Source organism: Mycetomoellerius zeteki, unplaced genomic scaffold (genome assembly GCF_001594055.1).
Source record: "Mycetomoellerius zeteki isolate Tzet28-1 unplaced genomic scaffold, Tzet1.0 scaffold105, whole genome shotgun sequence".
Taxonomy (NCBI): Eukaryota; Metazoa; Arthropoda; class Insecta; order Hymenoptera; family Formicidae; genus Mycetomoellerius; species Mycetomoellerius zeteki.
Window position 1 is genome coordinate 381,957 of NW_017255965.1, and position 14,045 is coordinate 396,001.

General features: G+C 36.9%; 1 protein-coding gene across 6 annotated transcripts in view; it reads left to right on the forward strand.

Annotated features, from left to right (window-relative positions):
• Positions 1-14,045, forward strand: part of LOC108721717 (protein Tob1) — a 74,628-nt gene that overhangs the window by 28,250 nt on the left and 32,333 nt on the right. The window contains exon 1 of one of the 6 annotated variants that reach the window (XM_018446448.1): positions 2,974-2,995. The exons of 3 other annotated variants lie outside the window; for them this stretch is intronic. The gene's annotated coding sequence lies outside the window, so the exon portion shown is untranslated. Of the gene's footprint in view, positions 1-2,973; positions 2,996-12,925; positions 13,982-14,045 lie in introns of those variants that run through there. 2 more of the 6 variants (XM_018446413.1, XM_018446438.1) reach the window with 2 other exon arrangements.

The window sequence follows — 14,045 nt, forward strand, 5'->3', positions numbered from 1 at the left end:
ATTAAAGAATTAAAATTAAACTAATTGTTTAAATTAAATAACATTTTGTTATTTTTTCTTAAGTTATTTCCAGATCGAAATGTAATATTTTAATACAAAACATGTTAAAAAAGTAATCACATCTAATTTTAATCAACTCACATTTGTTATTGATCTGTGATTAAATTGATTAAATTGTTTGAAAGTAAACAACGTTTGTATTAACGTACACTGGAAAAAAATGCATGTAATTTTACATGGAAATTACATGTATATAACTGGAAAATTATCTAAATTACATAAATATGCTTGGAAATTTACTGGAAATTGTAAATTTCCAATCATATGTATATTCAGGCAATTTTCCAGTCATGAACATATTAATTTCCATGTAAAATTACATGCATTTTTTTTCAGTGTATGCAGTGTTATTTATTGTTAATGTATGATAAATTTAAGTAAAATTTAATACATTTTTTAATTGAGTTAAATTATTTAACTCCACTGTCTTAATTAAATTAGCGACTATTGAGCAGAATCAACCTTTAAAAAAGATTAAAACTAACTCAAATTGGATACGATTTATATAATATTACAAATTTAATATAGTAAAATATTATTTTTAATATGCTAATCTAATATACGTTACATTTTCAATGAATGTATACTTTTTTATTCCTTATATAGTTCTTAATTATTTTTTTAATTTATCGATAGACGAATGAGTGCCAAGCATTTATCTTTGCATCGCCAATCTAAAAAATAAATATTTAACGTAAGCATCAATGAGTCGTTAATTTTATTTTATTTTCACGTGTACTTTCTATTTTCATGTTTCTTTCCTTACATTTTCATCAAGTACGAATTCATTAATTTCGCACTGGTTAATTGGATCCGTCACGTTTAATTGTGTCGCAAACAATCGCCTTCAACTAAACGACGTATCGTACACTGTGACCCACTAATCGTGGACCTTGGACGCATTGGACTGCCGCAGGTACGTTTGTGCGCAATATTTCAACGTCCGAAGGTCGATCGGCAACCGATCGATTATTAGCGCGAGTCAAGTGACATATCCATAGATGCCAATGGTAACTTTCCTTTTTAGCTGTCGCGCGACACATCACTACTATTTCATCGTTCATGCCTCGTTAGAACAATATAACGAAAATGATTCAGCGCCTTAACGTCGAAGTAAAATCTTTTATTAACTTCACTAACAATAAGTATCACTATCAGTTATCAATTGTTGTATTTTATTAAAAATAATTTTTCATATATTATTTTTATTTTATTTTAAATAATTTCGCCATTTTAACGTTCCGCGAAAAATGCAAAATTCTTAATCAGACAGTCTAATAGAAAAGAAATTAATCTACTATAGAAGAGAACAATTTAATTGAACTGTATTTATTGAAAGAAATCTAAATCGATACAGATGTTTAACAAAAAGCTTTTAAATCTGGCAGATTACGTTAGCGTCGCCGTTAATCGATTACCGAGTTAAAAGAACGTTTGATTAATACCGGACGACGCGTTGATATCGACATCGTTAAATCACGAGAGCGATACTACGCTCCGAATTACATAAGCGACAAGCAACGACATTCGCTATGGTCGTTTTCGCGAGAGACTTTGGTGGGAGCCGCGCAGACGAGAGTCAAGAGCTTGGTTGCTTTCTGATAAGTGCGCGCCAATAATCGATAATCGCATTACAGGTTTGCTGCATGATCGCGCGCTGTTATATTCCTCTACGCTCGACATCCCTTCTCGATGGATTGTCTTCTCGACGAGGCGGCGTTTGTAACACTTTTACTTTTTATCGTCAGAGTTTCCAGCGCTTTCGGAATTGCTCGAGGGAAAAAACCCAATTTTGCAAATGAATTCACCGCGTGATAAGAACCATATCTTCCGTGACGTTTTTCGTATGCAATCGGCTAAATCATTAACTATAAATTAGCCTCTTTTTTCGAAGTAAGTTAATTATCTTAATAATTCTCCAAAGTGAGGATCGACGTATCAATTTTTCCGCAATAAGAATTGTTCGAGGCAATTATTTTTGTTATAAAAATACAAAAATAATACATGGAAAGAGAGAAAAAGAGAAAGATTTTGCTAAAATATTAAAAAATTTAATTAGATATATATATATATATAGATCTGAAAATAATTTTGTCTGGATCAAAATAAGTATATAGGATGCTTATAAACTGATTGCTAGAACGTTAAAACTTTATGTAATATTATCATCAACATTTAATTATTTTGATCTAAGAAAATTATTTTCAAATCCGTATCTAACTAAATTTTTAAATACTTCAGCAAAAAAATCGAAAATTTTTCTGTGTACGAATGCTGAAATTGTTCCATCTCTCGTTATCGCGTTTGAAAAATAACGGCTGTTATTCAATCAGCGATCTATCATATTTTTCGAGACTTCTTTCTTCCGTCAGATTTGAATAACAAAGTAAGTTACAAAAATAACATCGTCGGGGATATGTTTCAACAATTGCGAAACTTTGTGCGGTCTGTTCGGTGTTATGAGTTGTTCCTGCGTTCCTGAATGGTGAGAGATCTATTAAGACTGTGCGGGAAGAGGCGAGAGCTGCCAGTTGGCTATTGGAACTCGTCGGTCACCGCGCCGTTGCGTTGCAATATACGCGCGACGCTTGCAATTGCACCGCCGTTGCGTAATCCGCCTCGCAAACGTATGTACGCGTATCGCGGACCGTGCGTGTGAGTGGCTGTGCAAGAAGGTCCCGAGATGACCGTGGCCGAGCCGGCATATGCCGGTAATATACTCGTGCTGGCATGGCCCCCGCGTATATATGCAATATATGTGCACACGTGAGCCGTACACGCATCGCTCCGTGCACGGAGAGTCGGTCAATTTCGCATCATGTGAAGCCATGCATCGCAAAAAATGGAATTCTCCTTTCGACCGAATTCTCCATTTCGAGACCGAAGAAGGATAATTACTGTATAACAATGTTCAGTTAATGCCTGTTTTGCCAACGTAATTTAATTTTAATTTTTATTCAACTACCTCTTCATCTTTTTCTGGAAGAATTTTTTATAAGATTCAGAAAAAAATAAAAAATAATAAATAATAAATAATACGTGGTCTAAATTAAAATAAAATGTAGGGCATCTACCGCATACGCACGATCTTTTTTGGCAAATTTTGTTTTAATATAAAAATAAAAAGGTTTACATATATCAGAAATTAAATTACAAATACAGACGTTTCGGCCTTAAATTAGGCCATCCTCAGTGTAAAAGTCAACATTATCATATTCCATAAACCGTGTTTAGAGTCAACTTATTAAAAATATATCATTTTAAAAACCTACTTCCTAATATATAAAACAACAAGACGCAAGTTCGCTAAGTATCGTTCTGTTTGATTTATCGTACATTTAAACGTAATCAGTAAATATCTTCCTATGTTCCAATCCATTACAGTTCATTTTAATGTACGATAAATCAAACAGAACGATACTTAGCGAACTTGCGTCTTGTTGTTTTATATATTAGGAAGTAGTTTTTTAAAATGATATATTTTTAATAAGTTGACTCTAAACACGGTTTATGGAATATGATAATGTTGACTTTTACACTGAGGATGGCCTAATTTAAGGCCGAAACGTCTGTATTTGTAATTTAATTTCTGGTATATGTAAATCTTTTTATTTTTATATTAAAACAAAATTTGCCAAAAAAAATCGTGCGTATGTGATAGATGCCCTACATTTTACTGTAATAAAAAATAAGTTAAATCAAGATTAAAGTTAATCTGCGTTGATAGAAATGAATATGAATCAGGATGTTAGAAATTTAAAACGTCAATTTTTTTAGTTGCTTTTGGAAATACAAAAGTATGAAACAATAAATATATAAAATAAACTTGATAGTTTTTTTAAGTTTCACATATATTAAGGTTCACGTGTCTTTTTTATTTTCGTAAAAGAAAGTCGTGCAATTCGACTTTTTTCTTTTACTAAAATAAAAATTATTCTTCATTTTTAGTCTGTGAAAAATGTGAAATGTTATTTACATTCTACGTGAGTCGACATGTTCGTTTATTGTGCCAAGATTACGATATTTAAATCCTCACAGTATACAATCCTCTCAGGAACTTACGAATACGATTTAAGGTATAACCACGGATATAACCGTCACGTGCAAAATGCGCATAGTTCAAATCTTAGAACGCAACGAACGCTGAAGGCATCCGCTTAGTAAAATTCTTGTAAAATCCTTCTGGTGCAACTCGATTACTTGCTCGCATCGTCACGAGAGCTAGGCTGACAAGAGAATTCTACGTCATTTCATAATAGTGCGCGATTCAGTAACTTCGTACGACGAACAATCTCTTAATATTTAGAGAAGCGACGCGGTACAGTAACAACAGCAGAGGAAGAGAATGACGAGTGGCAGTGCTCGACGATCCGACGAGCGCCCGGAAGCCGGGACCTTGAGCGCGAGCACTCGCTCGTTGGCACGTCCCTGAGCTGCAAACAGGAACACGACGATTATCCGGCAAATGAATGAAATCGAGTGAACCGACCGACCGGTCGGTCAGCCTAGCCGGCGCGCGACAGCGTGCTCTTCCGTACTCGTGCAACTAGCCGAGCCGAACAGAGCCGAGCTTAGAAGAGAATGAGCCTCGAGCCTGGACTTCATGAATGGCCAGTGCGTACTCGCTGAAGCGTGGCCTCGCGTTACGTCCGAATTACGCGCGTGTGTCTTAACAACATTGTATAGATATCGCATGATCTTCGTCCTATCGTCATGAGTCAGATCGCCGCACGAGTTTCCGCCGAACCCAGGCACTTCCGACATTGAATATCTGATGATGTTCGAGGAATAAACACGTACATAAATTTTGTAATAACATATGGAATATTAAAAACAACAATAAGAAAACGCGCAGAAATATTAAATAATTGAAAATTATTAAATATTAAATAATTGAATATTAAATTGAAAATTATCAAATATTCAGCGTATTATTGACTACCGTGTCTCCAGATATTTCCAACACTTTTTACAGCATTCATATACTAAGAGAAAAGTGTATTAAATTTTAATAAATAATTGTTTGAACAGTACTAATATAACGTTTATTTATGGAAAATAAATATTTGCTAAATGAAAGTCAATAAGTAATAATAGTTAAATCAAATTAATGATTCTTATATCAAATAAATATATTTACATTTAATAAATATTCAACTGAAATTATTCAAACAAATATTTATTAAAATTTAATACATTTTACTCTGAGTGTATACAGAGTGTTTCTTAAATAGCGGACACTAATCATATAGCGTTATTTCTCATTGAAAATTGAGTCGAAAAGTCCTCTACAATTTTGCAATTTTTGTAATGATTGACGAAATATTAATTTCTAAAGATTGCCGAGTAAGCGATTGCCGAATCACATAATGCTATTCCTTATAAAAAATTGAATCAAAAAGTTCTCTACTTTTTTGCAATTTTCATGATGGTTAATGGTTGAGTAGCCGGATACGGGCTTATTTGGCAATATTTAGAAATTAATATTTCGTCAATCATTACAAAAATTGCAAAATTGTAGAGGACTTTTCGACTCAATTTTCAATGAGAAATAACGCTATATGATTAGTGTCCGCTATTTAAGAAACACTCTGTATATAAGATGAACATTCGAATGAACATAATAAATCATACGACGTGCATCTTCGCTATTCACGGATCATAAAATTTGCTGACGTACGAATGCTCGCGCACATAAAAATTGTCTCAACTTTTTCCTTATTGTATATGTATAATAAAACTATATAATAATACTGGACATAAAATAATCTCTCTCTTTTTTAATACAAAATAATCTCTGTCTTAAAAATATCTCTAAATTTTCTAGAAAAAACAGCTATTTTTAAAATCAGCGACAGATTCAATTTTCTTGTTCTTAGATTCCTTTGTACTCTTTTGTTCTGCATTCAAGTGCGAAAGCTAAGGCGCGATAATTAAAAAGAAAGAAATCGAAGGTCGTGGACGTTTCAAGTTTGCACACGCGTATGTCGCGTAACACTCACCATGCTTCCGTGCCGATACGATTATGTTGTCGCGTTGTCGTCGTCCGGTTCCTTACAGTTCTTACGCAACGCGCGGGTAACGCGCGGATACGATTTCCGTTCGCGGCAGAAACGCCCCGTTCCTCTCGCTCGTTGCGTATCGCGTTACGTAAGACGCAAAACGAGAGGCGTTCGTGCACGCGCTCGGATCTGCACACCTTGCGACAATCGGACGTTCCGAAACGATGCGTTTCCAGCTTGCACTTTCCGGTACTTTCCACGACGTCCGCCGCCATCAGCACGCTGATGCCACCTCTGACTTGTCGCGAAAGACTCATTTCTATTCCCGAATGAATAATTCAATGAAGATGGAAAATAAAACTCGAACCACATTTGTCAATTGTCGCATTGAGAGAACAAATATTTATTATTTATCATTATATTAAATTGATAATCAATATAGAATGGAGAGATAGGTACTGACGTTAAACTCTTCTTGAATTAATTTAATTTCAATCCGTTGCGATTTAATGAATTTTGTTAAATTATAACGGAATGAAATCAAATTAATTTGCGTTTAAATAATAATTGTTTATAAAAATAAAAATAAACTTTTATACATTTTTATATTTATGTTTTATCCTAGAAGATTATATTTTAGCTTACTATTAAATTTTTTTGACATTGTACACCGAATGTAATTCAGCAAGAATATAATTCACTAATGTTTTTATAGCAATGTTAATAATAAATGTCACGTCAGTTTATAATACGATTTTAATACAATGCATACATCGCGCAATTATGGCGCTACTTTTCTCATGAATGATAACACCGACGTTATCGGAGCAAAACGATTATCGGTCGTAGGGACTTCACACGAGTATTGTTGAATGAATCATAACGTGTCTTGATAGTGTCGCAATCGGGACTTCGAGCGTTTTCTCGAATTTTTTCAATCGAGCAAAGGCGCGCTTGTTCACACAGAGAAAAATCGGTCGTTTCTTCAATGTCGATTAAACGAACGCAAGACAAGGCGTAATCACAATTCGATTTATCGAGCGATTTATTTAGAGCGCATAAATTTGCGACACGAATGGTAAGCGCAGGCATGCATTGTCTCACGTTTTATGGCCGCGAATTAGCCTTATCGTCCGGCGTATCGTTCAAAGTAAAGCGTCTTATCTTCGTGTGCACTTCTCACATTATTCACGTACTGACATAAGCAATACACGCATGTTACGTCGAATATTTTTTTCTTATCCATAGACGGAAACTTCCTTATAGAGGGTATGGAGCTTTCCACACCCAGAGCTTCTGTGGGTGTTGAATTAAACACTCAGAATTCGGAGTATTAAAAAAAAATGTTATTTTTTGACAAATTTTAAAAAATTTTGAGTGATTGACAAAAAACAGTATTTGACTAGGGTGTATATGTAGAAATATATTTCGCACATACAACAAAAGATAAAATATTCGTGTTATTTTAAAATCACCCCTTCTCCCTGTTTGGATGACGCCCATTGTAGAAAAATCAAAAATCTCCTGTTTTCATCCGTTCGTTTTTTTCTCAAAATCGTTTCATGTGCTCGATATTTGCCTTTCTTGTCAGACACGATTTTCATATTCATGATTTATCTTATATTCGCATTCTCGCCGAGATTATTTGCACCATTCGTGATCAACGTTACGTTCGCGGAGTCGCTGCAGGCAATTTTTGCTTTGCAAACTCTAATATTTGTATCCAGATTCCGAATAATAGAAATGTTTAAGCCCCAGACACAAAGCGAGGAAATAGCGATAGAAATAACACGATTTCAAATTATCAGAGACTGCGTATTCCTGCACTCGATTTCTGATATAGATTGAAATCGTGTTATTCCTATTGCTAACGCTATTCTCTCGCATTGTGTTTGGGGCGTTAGTCTTTGCGAATTTTCTTTTTATTCCTGTTTTATTTTTCGTTTGTATCGAGTACAAACAGGAGCCCGTCGAAATGCACACGTGACCGCGTTCGTATTGTGACACACAACTGTTACGCACAAATATTTGACATTGCCTATTCGCACGCGAGAAGCTCACTTCCCGCATCCCGAAGCGGGTATTTTTTTTCTGTTTCAATTTTTTTTTCCTCTCGTCTCCCTCGCCTGCTTACCCGCCGGGTGATTTTCTCCAATTTATTTTTGTCGCGATTCGGTGTGCGTTGCATGCATAAAAAACGCATCCCGCACGAATACGTTGATGAATCTTTCTCTCTCTTTCTCTCTCGATCAGCGGATGACGAATTCCCTCGTTGACCCACGGAAACAAAATTGCAATATTGCGAGGAGGAAATCGGTCGAAGCATCGACTCGTTATTTTTTATATTTACAGAGAGAAACGGGAGCGAGAAAATAACTGATGCGGGACGAGAGATATCGACTGCAGTTCTGAATCAAAATTGGTAGGTCAGAGTTTAGAGCTCTCTAATGAGAGTTTGAACATGAAAAAGCTACTTTTTATTAGTCCGTCATGTTTTAACAATTCATGAAAGAAAGAAAGAGAGAAGTAGATAAGAAAAAAATAGAACAAAATGAGAAAGAGAAAGAAATAGTCAATCTTTATTAAAACTACTACTCTGCATACAAAATTGCGGCTCGTATCCAGACTCTTATTGGAGAGTTGCTACCGAAGCTGTTATTGGAGATACTAAAATATTCCTATTTGAAGAAGGGATCGTAGTAGTCGGTAATTACCGGCCCTGCAGGTAGGACGGCCCTGGGAGGACGCTGAACGAAGAAAGGTGGAAACGTGTACGATGTATTATACGGGCGGTAAGGGAAAACGTGAACGGAAATGCGATAAGGCGACGGCCATGGCGAAGCCCCGTTTGAACGTGATATATAACCGTGATGATGGGCAGCGCGATGCCGCGAACCTCGTACGGCGAGCACGTGCCAGTTTCCACGGCACCTTCAACCCCGTAAATTGTGCGGTGAAATTTTATGGACGCGCGTGCCGACGCACGACTCGCGTCTCATCGTGACGACGAAATTACCTGGTTATTTCGGCGAAAAAAGAAAGAGAAACGCTGTACCGTTGGTAGCTAGTTCTCACGGCGAGCACAAGATCGTCGCTTTTACCTTATTACGTGCTTAAGATATCATGGACCGACAAAAGATGTCGAACCAGCGTCTCTGAACCCGCTAATTTTATTTACTCAAATCGGTAAAGTATAGGTACGCCAATTCTCGGCGAAATCGACTGCGATAGTAATTTCGAAGTAATTCTGTCGAGTAATTAAATTATGGAGATGTTGATTAAATCTACGATTTAATCGCACAGTACACACGTGTGTCCGGAAGTGTTGGAATAATTTTACAGACCCTGCGTCAACGCGGAGTGACGAACAGTGCCTCGTGCGTCGTTAATTAACAATTAATATTACTATTGTGTACCGTGCGAACAGATGACACAAGGGCAGTAAAATCATAAAACACGACGCTATTTATTTGTCGGCGAACTTTCCACTCGTCCATTCTAATGTGTCTGCGAGTCTATTATATACTAAGGTGACCAATCATTCCAAATTAAAAACATGAATTATTCCCTTTTTAAGTATGAAAATAATAAGTGCAGGTAATAAGTATAAAATGTAATATCCAACTAATGTGTGAAGAATTTTATGATTTTTTATATAAAAACCCGGATATTATTCATAAAATACGTTTGATAGAAAAGTACAATTTAAAAAAATAAAATATGATCTCGTAACTTGATGTAATTTTTTTGTGATCTCACGTTATTAGTTATTTATGAATATAATAATAGTAATATTGTTCATATGTTTCAATTAATTTTAATAATTATAAAAAAGTTCATCTATTAAGATTTAAATACGACAATTAATATTGAATTTCTTTTTAATGTCCCTCTTTTCCTCCTTAGAGAATTGATCATCCTTCTGTACACACTCGACGAGTATCGAACACGTCGGGTGTGCCTGTGAAACGATAGAGTTCCTAGAAGTAAAAGTAGTCAATCTTCTAGTTTAATTAAGAATAGCGTACGTCCGTGTATATGTACATAATAAATCAAAATTGAAAAAGCAGCCGGAACTCTGTTTAAAAATAATTGTAGAGAGCATAGAATTCTACTAGACAAATGAGAAATGCGTCACTGAAATTGCGATAAATTAACAACGTGACAAATGTCGTGATATCTTGTACATTTAAAGTCTATTAAAATTAGTAATTGTTAGAATTTTGTTTTCAAATTATATACAATGGTATATACAACTGGAGCAGTTACTAACGAGAATAGTGGCCAAAAGTGGAAACATTTTTCTTTTTCTTGTACTTTAGAGGGGAAGTTCGTACTAAATTCGCGAAATTAGCGCGCCATATTTTCGTTTCTTATTTTTTAATATAAAAAATACGGTAATTTTTTGTATTTTAATAACGCACTATAGAACTATGAAAAATGCTGGAACGGTCGTTATTTTTTTTATATTAATTTAATGACGTGCTAACTTCACAGATCCTGTATCTTAGCGATATCGCGATAAGCGCATAATCCACCTAATCCAAGACAGAAGTAACGCCACTTTCGTGTCATTGTCCCGCTCGCGGCGCGAACAACAGAGACCCCGGGTGAAATGGCGAACGATTGAAGGTGATTCGCGCGTCTAAGGTGCAAGTTAACGTTCGCGTCGTTCACGCGGCACAAAGCGGCGAAGCGATTTACAATTGCTTCCGCAGCGAGAGCGAGCGTGTCGCGCACGTCGGTGCCGTGCAACGTCAGTAACGTGTATACTATACGGTGCACGGGATCCTCTCGTTATCGCAGACAGACGAGACGTTTCTCCGCTCAGCCCGTCTACCGCGTAAGAAAGGGATTCGTTTTTCTCTGGCTTGAACACGCGGCGGACGTCGGCGTGCAATCGTGCGCACCTTCCGTCTCAGTCTTAGTTCATCGCGGAAGTCCTGATACGCATCTTCTTCCTGCGCTTAGTAATTATCCTTTCGCGTTTGCGGGCGCGTTAAGCCCGATCTACATAGCACGTAGAACGCAGAATTGCAGGTCGCAAGTGAAATGTATTTCAGATAATAGGTCGTAGACCGCAAAATGTAGAACGCAGGACGCAAAAGTTGAAGTTCATCAAACTTCCTGCGTCTTGCAACCTGTTATAATTAAAATATGTTAGGTTAGTTTTTAGTCTTGCGATCTGCGACCAGCGTTCTGCGTCATCTATAGATCGAGCTTTATACCTATTCTACAATAAGGTCGCAAGTCGTAAGCCGCAAGAAATTGGCCAATCACAGTTGGATACGAAAAAAATAATAAATTATGATTGGTTAATTTCTTACGGCTTAAGGCTTGCAATCCTATTGTAGAACAGACTTTACACTTTGATTCTCGCTACGTACAGCGACTCTAGGCTAAGTCACGACAACAGAAAATAGAAATTAAAGAACCCGACGACACTTCTCTACGCGTCGTGTGCTCGTTTACTTGCTCGTTCAGTAATGTAAATTTGTGGTAATCTTCGAGCCGTTTCATCGTAATTAAGACTACGTTTACACGGTCACCCTTAATCGGGTTTAACAACATCCGTAGTTAGAAACTGCTCAATCCGTTCTCCAGAGGAATAGTTATGATTGGCCAATTTCACAACTACGGATGATATTAAATTTGATTAAGATTGTTCGTAAACGTAGTCGAATTTAACTTTTCAATCTATTGTTCTACAAGAACAGATTTATTACACACTGAAAAAAAAGATTGGCTGCTGCAGCAAATTAGATGGTAAAATATGGCATAGTATTTTTAATTGGTTGCAGCAATCAATTTTTGGTTGTGTTAGTCTATCGAAATCCTATACTGACATTGCAGATAGGCTAACGCAACCAAAAATTGGCTGCTGCAGCCAATTAAAAATACTATGCCATATTTTACCATCTAATTTGCTGCAGCAACCAATCTTTTTTTCAGTGCATCTAACGTTCCTTTTTCGACACATTTCTGGAAATATATTATTATGTAAAAATATTCGTGAACATCAAAAATTATGAATTCTAAACTTTCATATATATGTAATAATATATTTATGACGGAAGTTTAGAACTTGTAATTTTTTGTTAAGCATTATATTTGCATAAAGTATATTTAATATTTTTAAATATTGAGAGCGCATATTAAAGTTAAATGTATATGCTAAAATTTAACTAAAAGAAAAAAGAAAATAGGATATCAATAGGCACAAAGGAAAAAGTGTAAAGCAGATGGATAGAGATAAATTGATTTTATTAAAAAAAAAAATCGGGGAGCAGAAAGAGCAACCTATACAGCATACACGAATGCCTCGAGGTATAATCACAAAGAGATATCGCTCCCTTTAAAAGTGACACAACTCGACAAACCTGCTTTTCGAGTTATTTCTATGAATAAATCGAGTAAACATTACTTTCAATCATAAAAAATGAACTAAAAACCTATAACTTCATAAAAAATTATAAAAATAGTCTGAATTCAAAGACAGTTTTTTTAAAGTTATGAAACGAAATAAATAGAAATGACATTTACTTTTTGCCGATATTAGGTATATTGGATTAGTTAATAATTTTTTGTCAAATAATTGAAAATACACTTATGTTATATATATGCTTTTTGTGTTTCCTTTTACGTAATCCCCAATCTTTTTTTAAGTAAAATCAATTTACTTCTCTATATTTATTTCTCTATTTGCTTTTCTCTTTCTATCTAGATTTCTTTCTTTTTCATTCCATTTTGGCGCATATATTTAACTTTGACCCATGCTTACAATATTAAAAAAAATTTAATATACTTTACGCGAGTTTTTCTTCTTTTTTGGAAAACTAAATTTTTTTAAGTTATGTCCGTTTTGAAATAAAGGAATGATATATAATATGAAAAAAAGCAAGAAAGAGATACAGTGTGCGAAGTGTGCACTGAAGCAACGACAAGTCAAGTGCACTCGCCGAGAGCGAGCGGCTGACACGTCGACGTCGGCGAAGCCCCGCGTCCTTGCCAGAGCTCCCTACTCCGGAGTACTCTCCTCGAGAAGTGGGAATCCATCCATCCCTACTACACCGTCCTCGCCACCCTCTCCTCCGTCCCACCATTACGCCGCGCTATGTAAGAGCTCGCACATGTTACCCCGCGTTCCAGTCTCGCAGCGGCACTCGCGAGCGTTGTTTCGCACATAGGTAAACGCGCGGCACGGATCGCTTGGCGAGCAGGAAGGGGCGATAAAACGCTCTCTCTCTCTCTCTGTCTCTCTTTCTTTCTCTCTCTCTCTCTCGCTCTCTCTCTACCTCTCGCGCACCGGAGGATACAGAGGGAGAGAGACACCCACGTAACTACGGACACAGCGCGCACAGGTACGCGAGAGGGGGGAGGCCGGGGTGTGTGTATTGTGTGCTTGTGTGTACGTTACGTGTACGCGTGCGCGCGCGACGAGTTCCCTTTTCAGTGCCTCGCGCGGAGCCGCCGCGACCTCGTCGTCGAGTTGCCACGTTCGCCAAAGGCCGAAGAGCAGTTTAATCGGGTGGAGTGATAGGAGAAGAGGAGAGGAGCAAGTCCACCGCCGTTTCCGTGCCCACTCAGCATCCCGCATCAGCACTCTTTTTTTCCTTTTCCACACATTTATTTTATCCTCTCCCCCCCCCTTTTTTTTACTTTTGTACGAACCAACTCGACGCCCCGCGACGCGTGTGGAATTATTACTCCAGTGGGAAGTACTTGCGCCCGCCGATTGACCTGTCCGCCCCACGTCTCGGCGCGAGTGTTTGAGAGATAGAGTGTGAAAGAGAAAAAGGAAATTCCGTTTCTCGAGGACCTCTCGCGATGTGGATAAGTCGGGGAATATAGGAGCGGAAATCGAAGGGAAACAACTTCGTCGGGATAACGGAGAACGAGCGACGCGTATCGAGAAACACGTGAGTATCCCGAGAATTCCGGAATGCGATTGTTTCATAAGAGTCCGACCTTCCGAAGCCTCCT